This window comes from Phyllobates terribilis, unplaced genomic scaffold (assembly GCF_046119375.1).
Source record: "Phyllobates terribilis strain yellow unplaced genomic scaffold, ASM4611937v1 Scaffold_437__1_contigs__length_1545540, whole genome shotgun sequence".
Lineage (NCBI taxonomy): Eukaryota > Metazoa > Chordata > Amphibia > Anura > Dendrobatidae > Phyllobates > Phyllobates terribilis.
Genome location: NW_027363197.1, coordinates 893,123 through 906,062, shown reverse-complemented (window position 1 = coordinate 906,062; position 12,940 = coordinate 893,123). Strand labels below are relative to the sequence as shown.

The 12,940-nt window shown below is 44.8% G+C and overlaps 10 non-coding genes across 10 annotated transcripts; all 10 read left to right on the top strand.

Moving 5' to 3' along the window:
* The first annotated feature begins 185 nt into the window (after positions 1 to 185).
* Positions 186 to 376, top strand: LOC141228311 (U2 spliceosomal RNA). The gene has a single exon (XR_012295226.1). It is a non-coding gene; the product is annotated as a U2 spliceosomal RNA (small nuclear RNA).
* A 1,115-nt stretch (positions 377 to 1,491) lies between these two features.
* Positions 1,492 to 1,682, top strand: LOC141228849 (U2 spliceosomal RNA). The gene has a single exon (XR_012295647.1). It is a non-coding gene; the product is annotated as a U2 spliceosomal RNA (small nuclear RNA).
* Positions 1,683 to 2,797: 1,115 nt separating this feature from the next.
* On the top strand, positions 2,798 to 2,988 carry LOC141228225 (U2 spliceosomal RNA). The gene has a single exon (XR_012295144.1). It is a non-coding gene; the product is annotated as a U2 spliceosomal RNA (small nuclear RNA).
* Positions 2,989 to 4,103: 1,115 nt separating this feature from the next.
* Positions 4,104 to 4,294, top strand: LOC141228848 (U2 spliceosomal RNA). Its single transcript, XR_012295646.1, has one exon. It is a non-coding gene; the product is annotated as a U2 spliceosomal RNA (small nuclear RNA).
* Positions 4,295 to 5,409: 1,115 nt separating this feature from the next.
* On the top strand, positions 5,410 to 5,600 carry LOC141228847 (U2 spliceosomal RNA). The gene has a single exon (XR_012295645.1). It is a non-coding gene; the product is annotated as a U2 spliceosomal RNA (small nuclear RNA).
* A 1,115-nt stretch (positions 5,601 to 6,715) lies between these two features.
* Positions 6,716 to 6,906, top strand: LOC141228846 (U2 spliceosomal RNA). Its single transcript, XR_012295644.1, has one exon. It is a non-coding gene; the product is annotated as a U2 spliceosomal RNA (small nuclear RNA).
* A 1,115-nt stretch (positions 6,907 to 8,021) lies between these two features.
* LOC141228845 (U2 spliceosomal RNA) lies at positions 8,022 to 8,212 on the top strand. The gene has a single exon (XR_012295643.1). It is a non-coding gene; the product is annotated as a U2 spliceosomal RNA (small nuclear RNA).
* A 1,112-nt stretch (positions 8,213 to 9,324) lies between these two features.
* LOC141228843 (U2 spliceosomal RNA) lies at positions 9,325 to 9,515 on the top strand. Its single transcript, XR_012295641.1, has one exon. It is a non-coding gene; the product is annotated as a U2 spliceosomal RNA (small nuclear RNA).
* A 1,115-nt stretch (positions 9,516 to 10,630) lies between these two features.
* Positions 10,631 to 10,821, top strand: LOC141228209 (U2 spliceosomal RNA). The gene has a single exon (XR_012295128.1). It is a non-coding gene; the product is annotated as a U2 spliceosomal RNA (small nuclear RNA).
* A 1,115-nt stretch (positions 10,822 to 11,936) lies between these two features.
* LOC141228226 (U2 spliceosomal RNA) lies at positions 11,937 to 12,127 on the top strand. Its single transcript, XR_012295145.1, has one exon. It is a non-coding gene; the product is annotated as a U2 spliceosomal RNA (small nuclear RNA).
* Positions 12,128 to 12,940: the final 813 nt, after the last annotated feature.

The following is a 12,940-nucleotide window of genomic DNA, read 5'->3' as shown; positions in this document are numbered from 1 at the left end:
AAAGAGGTGGAGTTATGCAGATCTAAAACGCGTGGATTGCAGCAGCAGCAAGCCGAAAAGTGCAGGCATGTAAGGGATCTAGAGGTTGACAACATGTCTTCTTAACGGGAGTCCAGGAGCTCATCTCCACAAATGGACTTTTCAGGATCCTTGGGTGGCTCCGTAGTTTGAAACCAATTCTGGTTATCGCTTCTCGGCCTTTTGGCTAAGATCAAGTGTAGTAACTGTTCTTATCAGTTTAATATCTGATACGTCCCCTATCTGGGGACCATATATTAAATGGATTTTTAGAACAGGGAGATGGAAAAAGAGCTTGCTCTGTGCACTCCACGCATTGACCTGGTATTGCAGTATCTCCAGGACCGGTGCACCCCTTCTTTAATGCAGTTTCTAAAATCAGAAAGAATTGAATTCAATGTTTTTTGTTCATTTTGCTTGTTTGTCGGATTTTGGGATGGACTCTTTGGCTTTGCTTTTCTTCTCCTCATTGGATTTTTCATGTTCAAAGTTGCAGAAGCCAGATTACAAGCTCATTTTGGTTCAACTTCAGCAACTGTGCATTGCATTGCCATGTAATGTGATGCAATGCTATCTTTCTAGCTCTCCCTTTTTACTTCCTTTTGGATAAACAGACATATTAGGCAAGCATTTTGGAGCTTTCACCTAAATAACTACAGGTGGTGAGATAAGCTGCACAATATAATTGACCTTTCAGTATATTGTTGCACACACACCATCTATTTAGCAAATGCCCTTGTTATCAACAGCAGCCTTTTAAACTCACCTGAGCTAACAGGTATGTGCGCTGGTTACTCTGCTGCGCTTAAAATTTCTTTTTTGGTTTGCTACAATGCCTTTTCTGAAACGTTGTCTCCTTCTGCTGGAACACTGACTTCTTTCATTTAATGCCTGCAGACTATAAAAGAGAACCCAACCCAAAAAGTTTGGTTGATTAGTCTGTGGCATTCTGTTAAGCTGTTGCTTATGGCGGTCTCTGTGAGCTTCTCAGCGACATTCAGCCAGCCAGGTATCCTGCCTGCAGTAGATGGAATGTGGCAATGGAACGCTGGCTGCGCGTGTCATAATAGGCTCTGAGCCTTTATATACCTGTGCACAGCAGCAGCCACCTTCAGTCTGCTGCTGGACAGCCAGCAGCAGCAGCAGCAGGAGAGGTATGTAATCAGGAGCCCTCCTGCTAAGGGTAGACAGCTGCTCGTTCCACCCCACCCCCCGCCTTAATTGGTTCTCCTCCCTTCCAACGGTGTTGAGGCGGGTGGGAACAGCAGGGGGTGAAGGTGCTGTGTTTAAAGAGGTGGAGTTATGCAGATCTAAAACGCGTGGATTGCAGCAGCAGCAAGCCGAAAAGTGCAGGCATGTAAGGGATCTAGAGGTTGACAACATGTCTTCTTAACGGGAGTCCAGGAGCTCATCTCCACAAATGGACTTTTCAGGATCCTTGGGTGGCTCCGTAGTTTGAAACCAATTCTGGTTATCGCTTCTCGGCCTTTTGGCTAAGATCAAGTGTAGTATCTGTTCTTATCAGTTTAATATCTGATACGTCCCCTATCTGGGGACCATATATTAAATGGATTTTTAGAACAGGGAGATGGAAAAAGAGCTTGCTCTGTCCACTCCACGCATTGACCTGGTATTGCAGTATCTCCAGGACCGGTGCACCCCTTCTTTAATGCAGTTTCTAAAATCAGAAAGAATTGAATTCAATGTTTTTTGTTCATTTTGCTTGTTTGTCGGATTTTGGGATGGACTCTTTGGCTTTGCTTTTCTTCTCCTCATTGGATTTTTCATGTTCAAAGTTGCAGAAGCCAGATTACAAGCTCATTTTGGTTCAACTTCAGCAACTGTGCATTGCATTGCCATGTAATGTGATGCAATGCTATCTTTCTAGCTCTCCCTTTTTACTTCCTTTTGGATAAACAGACATATTAGGCAAGCATTTTGGAGCTTTCACCTAAATAACTACAGGTGGTGAGATAAGCTGCACAATATAATTGACCCTTCAGTATATTGTTGCACACACACCATCTATTTAGCAAATGCCCTTGTTATCAACAGCAGCCTTTTAAACTCACCTGAGCTAACAGGTATGTGCGCTGGTTACTCTGCTGCGCTTAAAATTTCTTTTTTGGTTTGCTACAATGCCTTTTCTGAAACGTTGTCTCCTTCTGCTGGAACACTGACTTCTTTCATTTAATGCCTGCAGACTATAAAAGAGAACCCAACCCAAAAAGTTTGGTTGATTAGTCTGTGGCATTCTGTTAAACTGTTGCTTATGGCGGTCTCTGTGAGCTTCTCAGCGACATTCAGCCAGCCAGGTATCCTGCGTGCAGTAGATGGAATGTGGCAATGGAACGCTGGCTGCGCGTGTCATAATAGGCTCTGAGCCTTTATATACCTGTGCACAGCAGCAGCCACCTTCAGTCTGCTGCTGGACAGCCAGCAGCAGCAGCAGCAGGAGAGGTATGTAATCAGGAGCCCTCCTGCTAAGGGTAGACAGCTGCTCGTTCCACCCCACCCCCCGCCTTAATTGGTTCTCCTCCCTTCCAACGGTGTTGAGGCGGGTGGGAACAGCAGGGGGTGAAGGTGCTGTGTTTAAAGAGGTGGAGTTATGCAGATCTAAAACGCGTGGATTGCAGCAGCAGCAAGCCGAAAAGTGCAGGCATGTAAGGGATCTAGAGGTTGACAACATGTCTTCTTAACGGGAGTCCAGGAGCTCATCTCCACAAATGGACTTTTCAGGATCCTTGGGTGGCTCCGTAGTTTGAAACCAATTCTGGTTATCGCTTCTCGGCCTTTTGGCTAAGATCAAGTGTAGTATCTGTTCTTATCAGTTTAATATCTGATACGTCCCCTATCTGGGGACCATATATTAAATGGATTTTTAGAACAGGGAGATGGAAAAAGAGCTTGCTCTGTCCACTCCACGCATTGACCTGGTATTGTAGTATCTCCAGGACCGGTGCACCCCTTCTTTAATGCAGTTTCTAAAATCAGAAAGAATTGAATTCAATGTTTTTTGTTCATTTTGCTTGTTTGTCGGATTTTGGGATGGACTCTTTGGCTTTGCTTTTCTTCTCCTCATTGGATTTTTCATGTTCAAAGTTGCAGAAGCCAGATTACAAGCTCATTTTGGTTCAACTTCAGCAACTGTGCATTGCATTGCCATGTAATGTGATGCAATGCTATCTTTCTAGCTCTCCCTTTTTACTTCCTTTTGGATAAACAGACATATTAGGCAAGCATTTTGGAGCTTTCACCTAAATAACTACAGGTGGTGAGATAAGCTGCACAATATAATTGACCTTTCAGTATATTGTTGCACACACACCATCTATTTAGCAAATGCCCTTGTTATCAACAGCAGCCTTTTAAACTCACCTGAGCTAACAGGTATGTGCGCTGGTTACTCTGCTGCGCTTAAAATTTCTTTTTTGGTTTGCTACAATGCCTTTTCTGAAACGTTGTCGCCTTCTGCTGGAACACTGACTTCTTTCATTTAATGCCTGCAGACTATAAAAGAGAACCCAACCCAAAAAGTTTGGTTGATTAGTCTGTGGCATTCTGTTAAACTGTTGCTTATGGCGGTCTCTGTGAGCTTCTCTACGACATTCAGCCAGCCAGGTGTCCTGCCTGCAGTAGATGGAATGTGGCAATGGAACGCTGGCTGCGCGTGTCATAATAGGCTCTGAGCCTTTATATACCTGTGCACAGCAGCAGCCACCTTCAGTCTGCTGCTACACAGCCAGCAGCAGCAGCAGCAGGAGAGGTATGTAATCAGGAGCCCTCCTGCTAAGGGTAGACAGCTGCTCGTTCCACCCCACCCCCCGCCTTAATTGGTTCTCCTCCCTTCCAACGGTGTTGAGGCGGGTGGGAACAGCAGGGGGTGAAGGTGCTGTGTTTAAAGAGGTGGAGTTATGCAGATCTAAAACGCGTGGATTGCAGCAGCAGCAAGCCGAAAAGTGCAGGCATGTAAGGGATCTAGAGGTTGACAACATGTCTTCTTAACGGGAGTCCAGGAGCTCATCTCCACAAATGGACTTTTCAGGATCCTTGGGTGGCTCCGTAGTTTGAAACCAATTCTGGTTATCGCTTCTCGGCCTTTTGGCTAAGATCAAGTGTAGTATCTGTTCTTATCAGTTTAATATCTGATACGTCCCCTATCTGGGGACCATATATTAAATGGATTTTTAGAACAGGGAGATGGAAAAAGAGCTTGCTCTGTCCACTCCACGCATTGACCTGGTATTGCAGTATCTCCAGGACCGGTGCACCCCTTCTTTAATGCAGTTTCTAAAATCAGAAAGAATTGAATTCAATGTTTTTTGTTCATTTTGCTTGTTTGTCGGATTTTGGGATGGACTCTTTGGCTTTGCTTTTCTTCTCCTCATTGGATTTTTCATGTTCAAAGTTGCAGAAGCCAGATTACAAGCTCATTTTGGTTCAACTTCAGCAACTGTGCATTGCATTGCCATGTAATGTGATGCAATGCTATCTTTCTAGCTCTCCCTTTTTACTTCCTTTTGGATAAACAGACATATTAGGCAAGCATTTTGGAGCTTTCACCTAAATAACTACAGGTGGTGAGATAAGCTGCACAATATAATTGACCTTTCAGTATATTGTTGCACACACACCATCTATTTAGCAAATGCCCTTGTTATCAACAGCAGCCTTTTAAACTCACCTGAGCTAACAGGTATGTGCGCTGGTTACTCTGCTGCGCTTAAAATTTCTTTTTTGGTTTGCTACAATGCCTTTTCTGAAACGTTGTCTCCTTCTGCTGGAACACTGACTTCTTTCATTTAATGCCTGCAGACTATAAAAGAGAACCCAACCCAAAAAGTTTGGTTGATTAGTCTGTGGCATTCTGTTAAACTGTTGCTTATGGCGGTCTCTGTGAGCTTCTCAGCGACATTCAGCCAGCCAGGTATCCTGCCTGCAGTAGATGGAATGTGGCAATGGAACGCTGGCTGCGCGTGTCATAATAGGCTCTGAGCCTTTATATACCTGTGCACAGCAGCAGCCACCTTCAGTCTGCTGCTGGACAGCCAGCAGCAGCAGCAGCAGGAGAGGTATGTAATCAGGAGCCCTCCTGCTAAGGGTAGACAGCTGCTCGTTCCACCCCACCCCCCGCCTTAATTGGTTCTCCTCCCTTCCAACGGTGTTGAGGCGGGTGGGAACAGCAGGGGGTGAAGGTGCTGTGTTTAAAGAGGTGGAGTTATGCAGATCTAAAACGCGTGGATTGCAGCAGCAGCAAGCCGAAAAGTGCAGGCATGTAAGGGATCTAGAGGTTGACAACATGTCTTCTTAACGGGAGTCCAGGAGCTCATCTCCACAAATGGACTTTTCAGGATCCTTGGGTGGCTCCGTAGTTTGAAACCAATTCTGGTTATCGCTTCTCGGCCTTTTGGCTAAGATCAAGTGTAGTATCTGTTCTTATCAGTTTAATATCTGATACGTCCCCTATCTGGGGACCATATATTAAATGGATTTTTAGAACAGGGAGATGGAAAAAGAGCTTGCTCTGTCCACTCCACGCATTGACCTGGTATTGCAGTATCTCCAGGACCGGTGCACCCCTTCTTTAATGCAGTTTCTAAAATCAGAAAGAATTGAATTCAATGTTTTTTGTTCATTTTGCTTGTTTGTCGGATTTTGGGATGGACTCTTTGGCTTTGCTTTTCTTCTCCTCATTGGATTTTTCATGTTCAAAGTTGCAGAAGCCAGATTACAAGCTCATTTTGGTTCAACTTCAGCAACTGTGCATTGCATTGCCATGTAATGTGATGCAATGCTATCTTTCTAGCTCTCCCTTTTTACTTCCTTTTGGATAAACAGACATATTAGGCAAGCATTTTGGAGCTTTCACCTAAATAACTACAGGTGGTGAGATAAGCTGCACAATATAATTGACCTTTCAGTATATTGTTGCACACACACCATCTATTTAGCAAATGCCCTTGTTATCAACAGCAGCCTTTTAAACTCACCTGAGCTAACAGGTATGTGCGCTGGTTACTCTGCTGCGCTTAAAATTTCTTTTTTGGTTTGCTACAATGCCTTTTCTGAAACGTTGTCTCCTTCTGCTGGAACACTGACTTCTTTCATTTAATGCCTGCAGACTATAAAAGAGAACCCAACCCAAAAAGTTTGGTTGATTAGTCTGTGGCATTCTGTTAAACTGTTGCTTATGGCGGTCTCTGTGAGCTTCTCAGCGACATTCAGCCAGCCAGGTATCCTGCCTGCAGTAGATGGAATGTGGCAATGGAACGCTGGCTGCGCGTGTCATAATAGGCTCTGAGCCTTTATATACCTGTGCACAGCAGCAGCCACCTTCAGTCTGCTGCTGGACAGCCAGCAGCAGCAGCAGCAGGAGAGGTATGTAATCAGGAGCCCTCCTGCTAAGGGTAGACAGCTGCTCGTTCCACCCCACCCCCCGCCTTAATTGGTTCTCCTCCCTTCCAACGGTGTTGAGGCGGGTGGGAACAGCAGGGGGTGAAGGTGCTGTGTTTAAAGAGGTGGAGTTATGCAGATCTAAAACGCGTGGATTGCAGCAGCAGCAAGCCGAAAAGTGCAGGCATGTAAGGGATCTAGAGGTTGACAACATGTCTTCTTAACGGGAGTCCAGGAGCTCATCTCCACAAATGGACTTTTCAGGATCCTTGGGTGGCTCCGTAGTTTGAAACCAATTCTGGTTATCGCTTCTCGGCCTTTTGGCTAAGATCAAGTGTAGTATCTGTTCTTATCAGTTTAATATCTGATACGTCCCCTATCTGGGGACCATATATTAAATGGATTTTTAGAACAGGGAGATGGAAAAAGAGCTTGCTCTGTCCACTCCACGCATTGACCTGGTATTGCAGTATCTCCAGGACCGGTGCACCCCTTCTTTAATGCAGTTTCTAAAATCAGAAAGAATTGAATTCAATGTTTTTTGTTCATTTTGCTTGTTTGTCGGATTTTGGGATGGACTCTTTGGCTTTGCTTTTCTTCTCCTCATTGGATTTTTCATGTTCAAAGTTGCAGAAGCCAGATTACAAGCTCATTTTGGTTCAACTTCAGCAACTGTGCATTGCATTGCCATGTAATGTGATGCAATGCTATCTTTCTAGCTCTCCCTTTTTACTTCCTTTTGGATAAACAGACATATTAGGCAAGCATTTTGGAGCTTTCACCTAAATAACTACAGGTGGTGAGATAAGCTGCACAATATAATTGACCTTTCAGTATATTGTTGCACACACACCATCTATTTAGCAAATGCCCTTGTTATCAACAGCAGCCTTTTAAACTCACCTGAGCTAACAGGTATGTGCGCTGGTTACTCTGCTGCGCTTAAAATTTCTTTTTTGGTTTGCTACAATGCCTTTTCTGAAACGTTGTCTCCTTCTGCTGGAACACTGACTTCTTTCATTTAATGCCTGCAGACTATAAAAGAGAACCCAACCCAAAAAGTTTGGTTGATTAGTCTGTGGCATTCTGTTAAACTGTTGCTTATGGCGGTCTCTGTGAGCTTCTCAGCGACATTCAGCCAGCCAGGTATCCTGCCTGCAGTAGATGGAATGTGGCAATGGAACGCTGGCTGCGCGTGTCATAATAGGCTCTGAGCCTTTATATACCTGTGCACAGCAGCAGCCACCTTCAGTCTGCTGCTGGACAGCCAGCAGCAGCAGCAGCAGGAGAGGTATGTAATCAGGAGCCCTCCTGCTAAGGGTAGACAGCTGCTCGTTCCACCCCACCCCCCGCCTTAATTGGTTCTCCTCCCTTCCAACGGTGTTGAGGCGGGTGGGAACAGCAGGGGGTGAAGGTGCTGTGTTTAAAGAGGTGGAGTTATGCAGATCTAAAACGCGTGGATTGCAGCAGCAGCAAGCCGAAAAGTGCAGGCATGTAAGGGATCTAGAGGTTGACAACATGTCTTCTTAACGGGAGTCCAGGAGCTCATCTCCACAAATGGACTTTTCAGGATCCTTGGGTGGCTCCGTAGTTTGAAACCAATTCTGGTTATCGCTTCTCGGCCTTTTGGCTAAGATCAAGTGTAGTATCTGTTCTTATCAGTTTAATATCTGATACGTCCCCTATCTGGGGACCATATATTAAATGGATTTTTAGAACAGGGAGATGGAAAAAGAGCTTGCTCTGTCCACTCCACGCATTGACCTGGTATTGCAGTATCTCCAGGACCGGTGCACCCCTTCTTTAATGCAGTTTCTAAAATCAGAAAGAATTGAATTCAATGTTTTTTGTTCATTTTGCTTGTTTGTCGGATTTTGGGATGGACTCTTTGGCTTTGCTTTTCTTCTCCTCATTGGATTTTTCATGTTCAAAGTTGCAGAAGCCAGATTACAAGCTCATTTTGGTTCAACTTCAGCAACTGTGCATTGCATTGCCATGTAATGTGATGCAATGCTATCTTTCTAGCTCTCCCTTTTTACTTCCTTTTGGATAAACAGACATATTAGGCAAGCATTTTGGAGCTTTCACCTAAATAACTACAGGTGGTGAGATAAGCTGCACAATATAATTGACCTTTCAGTATATTGTTGCACACACACCATCTATTTAGCAAATGCCCTTGTTATCAACAGCAGCCTTTTAAACTCACCTGAGCTAACAGGTATGTGCGCTGGTTACTCTGCTGCGCTTAAAATTTCTTTTTTGGTTTGCTACAATGCCTTTTCTGAAACGTTGTCTCCTTCTGCTGGAACACTGACTTCTTTCATTTAATGCCTGCAGACTATAAAAGAGAACCCAACCCAAAAAGTTTGGTTGATTAGTCTGTGGCATTCTGTTAAACTGTTGCTTATGGCGGTCTCTGTGAGCTTCTCAGCGACATTCAGCCAGCCAGGTATCCTGCCTGCAGTAGATGGAATGTGGCAATGGAACGCTGGCTGCGCGTGTCATAATAGGCTCTGAGCCTTTATATACCTGTGCACAGCAGCAGCCACCTTCAGTCTGCTGCTGGACAGCCAGCAGCAGCAGCAGGAGAGGTATGTAATCAGGAGCCCTCCTGCTAAGGGTAGACAGCTGCTCGTTCCACCCCACCCCCCGCCTTAATTGGTTCTCCTCCCTTCCAACGGTGTTGAGGCGGGTGGGAACAGCAGGGGGTGAAGGTGCTGTGTTTAAAGAGGTGGAGTTATGCAGATCTAAAACGCGTGGATTGCAGCAGCAGCAAGCCGAAAAGTGCAGGCATGTAAGGGATCTAGAGGTTGACAACATGTCTTCTTAACGGGAGTCCAGGAGCTCATCTCCACAAATGGACTTTTCAGGATCCTTGGGTGGCTCCGTAGTTTGAAACCAATTCTGGTTATCGCTTCTCGGCCTTTTGGCTAAGATCAAGTGTAGTATCTGTTCTTATCAGTTTAATATCTGATACGTCCCCTATCTGGGGACCATATATTAAATGGATTTTTAGAACAGGGAGATGGAAAAAGAGCTTGCTCTGTCCACTCCACGCATTGACCTGGTATTGCAGTATCTCCAGGACCGGTGCACCCCTTCTTTAATGCAGTTTCTAAAATCAGAAAGAATTGAATTCAATGTTTTTTGTTCATTTTGCTTGTTTGTCGGATTTTGGGATGGACTCTTTGGCTTTGCTTTTCTTCTCCTCATTGGATTTTTCATGTTCAAAGTTGCAGAAGCCAGATTACAAGCTCATTTTGGTTCAACTTCAGCAACTGTGCATTGCATTGCCATGTAATGTGATGCAATGCTATCTTTCTAGCTCTCCCTTTTTACTTCCTTTTGGATAAACAGACATATTAGGCAAGCATTTTGGAGCTTTCACCTAAATAACTACAGGTGGTGAGATAAGCTGCACAATATAATTGACCTTTCAGTATATTGTTGCACACACACCATCTATTTAGCAAATGCCCTTGTTATCAACAGCAGCCTTTTAAACTCACCTGAGCTAACAGGTATGTGCGCTGGTTACTCTGCTGCGCTTAAAATTTCTTTTTTGGTTTGCTACAATGCCTTTTCTGAAACGTTGTCTCCTTCTGCTGGAACACTGACTTCTTTCATTTAATGCCTGCAGACTATAAAAGAGAACCCAACCCAAAAAGTTTGGTTGATTAGTCTGTGGCATTCTGTTAAACTGTTGCTTATGGCGGTCTCTGTGAGCTTCTCAGCGACATTCAGCCAGCCAGGTATCCTGCCTGCAGTAGATGGAATGTGGCAATGGAACGCTGGCTGCGCGTGTCATAATAGGCTCTGAGCCTTTATATACCTGTGCACAGCAGCAGCCACCTTCAGTCTGCTGCTGGACAGCCAGCAGCAGCAGCAGCAGGAGAGGTATGTAATCAGGAGCCCTCCTGCTAAGGGTAGACAGCTGCTCGTTCCACCCCACCCCCCGCCTTAATTGGTTCTCCTCCCTTCCAACGGTGTTGAGGCGGGTGGGAACAGCAGGGGGTGAAGGTGCTGTGTTTAAAGAGGTGGAGTTATGCAGATCTAAAACGCGTGGATTGCAGCAGCAGCAAGCCGAAAAGTGCAGGCATGTAAGGGATCTAGAGGTTGACAACATGTCTTCTTAACGGGAGTCCAGGAGCTCATCTCCACAAATGGACTTTTCAGGATCCTTGGGTGGCTCCGTAGTTTGAAACCAATTCTGGTTATCGCTTCTCGGCCTTTTGGCTAAGATCAAGTGTAGTATCTGTTCTTATCAGTTTAATATCTGATACGTCCCCTATCTGGGGACCATATATTAAATGGATTTTTAGAACAGGGAGATGGAAAAAGAGCTTGCTCTGTCCACTCCACGCATTGACCTGGTATTGCAGTATCTCCGGGACCGGTGCACCCCTTCTTTAATGCAGTTTCTAAAATCAGAAAGAATTGAATTCAATGTTTTTTGTTCATTTTGCTTGTTTGTCGGATTTTGGGATGGACTCTTTGGCTTTGCTTTTCTTCTCCTCATTGGATTTTTCATGTTCAAAGTTGCAGAAGCCAGATTACAAGCTCATTTTGGTTCAACTTCAGCAACTGTGCATTGCATTGCCATGTAATGTGATGCAATGCTATCTTTCTAGCTCTCCCTTTTTACTTCCTTTTGGATAAACAGACATATTAGGCAAGCATTTTGGAGCTTTCACCTAAATAACTACAGGTGGTGAGATAAGCTGCACAATATAATTGACCTTTCAGTATATTGTTGCACACACACCATCTATTTAGCAAATGCCCTTGTTATCAACAGCAGCCTTTTAAACTCACCTGAGCTAACAGGTATGTGCGCTGGTTACTCTGCTGCGCTTAAAATTTCTTTTTTGGTTTGCTACAATGCCTTTTCTGAAACGTTGTCTCCTTCTGCTGGAACACTGACTTCTTTCATTTAATGCCTGCAGACTATAAAAGAGAACCCAACCCAAAAAGTTTGGTTGATTAGTCTGTGGCATTCTGTTAAACTGTTGCTTATGGCGGTCTCTGTGAGCTTCTCAGCGACATTCAGCCAGCCAGGTATCCTGCCTGCAGTAGATGGAATGTGGCAATGGAACGCTGGCTGCGCGTGTCATAATAGGCTCTGAGCCTTTATATACCTGTGCACAGCAGCAGCCACCTTCAGTCTGCTGCTGGACAGCCAGCAGCAGCAGCAGCAGGAGAGGTATGTAATCAGGAGCCCTCCTGCTAAGGGTAGACAGCTGCTCGTTCCACCCCACCCCCCGCCTTAATTGGTTCTCCTCCCTTCCAACGGTGTTGAGGCGGGTGGGAACAGCAGGGGGTGAAGGTGCTGTGTTTAAAGAGGTGGAGTTATGCAGATCTAAAACGCGTGGATTGCAGCAGCAGCAAGCCGAAAAGTGCAGGCATGTAAGGGATCTAGAGGTTGACAACATGTCTTCTTAACGGGAGTCCAGGAGCTCATCTCCACAAATGGACTTTTCAGGATCCTTGGGTGGCTCCGTAGTTTGAAACCAATTCTGGTTATCGCTTCTCGGCCTTTTGGCTAAGATCAAGTGTAGTATCTGTTCTTATCAGTTTAATATCTGATACGTCTCCTATCTGGGGACCATATATTAAATGGATTTTTAGAACAGGGAGATGGAAAAAGAGCTTGCTCTGTCCACTCCACGCATTGACCTGGTATTGCAGTATCTCCAGGACCGGTGCACCCCTTCTTTAATGCAGTTTCTAAAATCAGAAAGAATTGAATTCAATGTTTTTTGTTCATTTTGCTTGTTTGTCGGATTTTGGGATGGACTCTTTGGCTTTGCTTTTCTTCTCCTCATTGGATTTTTCATGTTCAAAGTTGCAGAAGCCAGATTACAAGCTCATTTTGGTTCAACTTCAGCAACTGTGCATTGCATTGCCATGTAATGTGATGCAATGCTATCTTTCTAGCTCTCCCTTTTTACTTCCTTTTGGATAAACAGACATATTAGGCAAGCATTTTGGAGCTTTCACCTAAATAACTACAGGTGGTGAGATAAGCTGCACAATATAATTGACCTTTCAGTATATTGTTGCACACACACCATCTATTTAGCAAATGCCCTTGTTATCAACAGCAGCCTTTTAAACTCACCTGAGCTAACAGGTATGTGCGCTGGTTACTCTGCTGCGCTTAAAATTTCTTTTTTGGTTTGCTACAATGCCTTTTCTGAAACGTTGTCTCCTTCTGCTGGAACACTGACTTCTTTCATTTAATGCCTGCAGACTATAAAAGAGAACCCAACCCAAAAAGTTTGGTTGATTAGTCTGTGGCATTCTGTTAAACTGTTGCTTATGGCGGTCTCTGTGAGCTTCTCAGCGACATTCAGCCAGCCAGGTATCCTGCCTGCAGTAGATGGAATGTGGCAATGGAACGCTGGCTGCGCGTGTCATAATAGGCTCTGAGCCTTTATATACCTGTGCACAGCAGCAGCCACCTTCAGTCTGCTGCTGGACAGCCAGCAGCAGCAGCAGCAGGAGAGGTATGTAATCAGGAGCC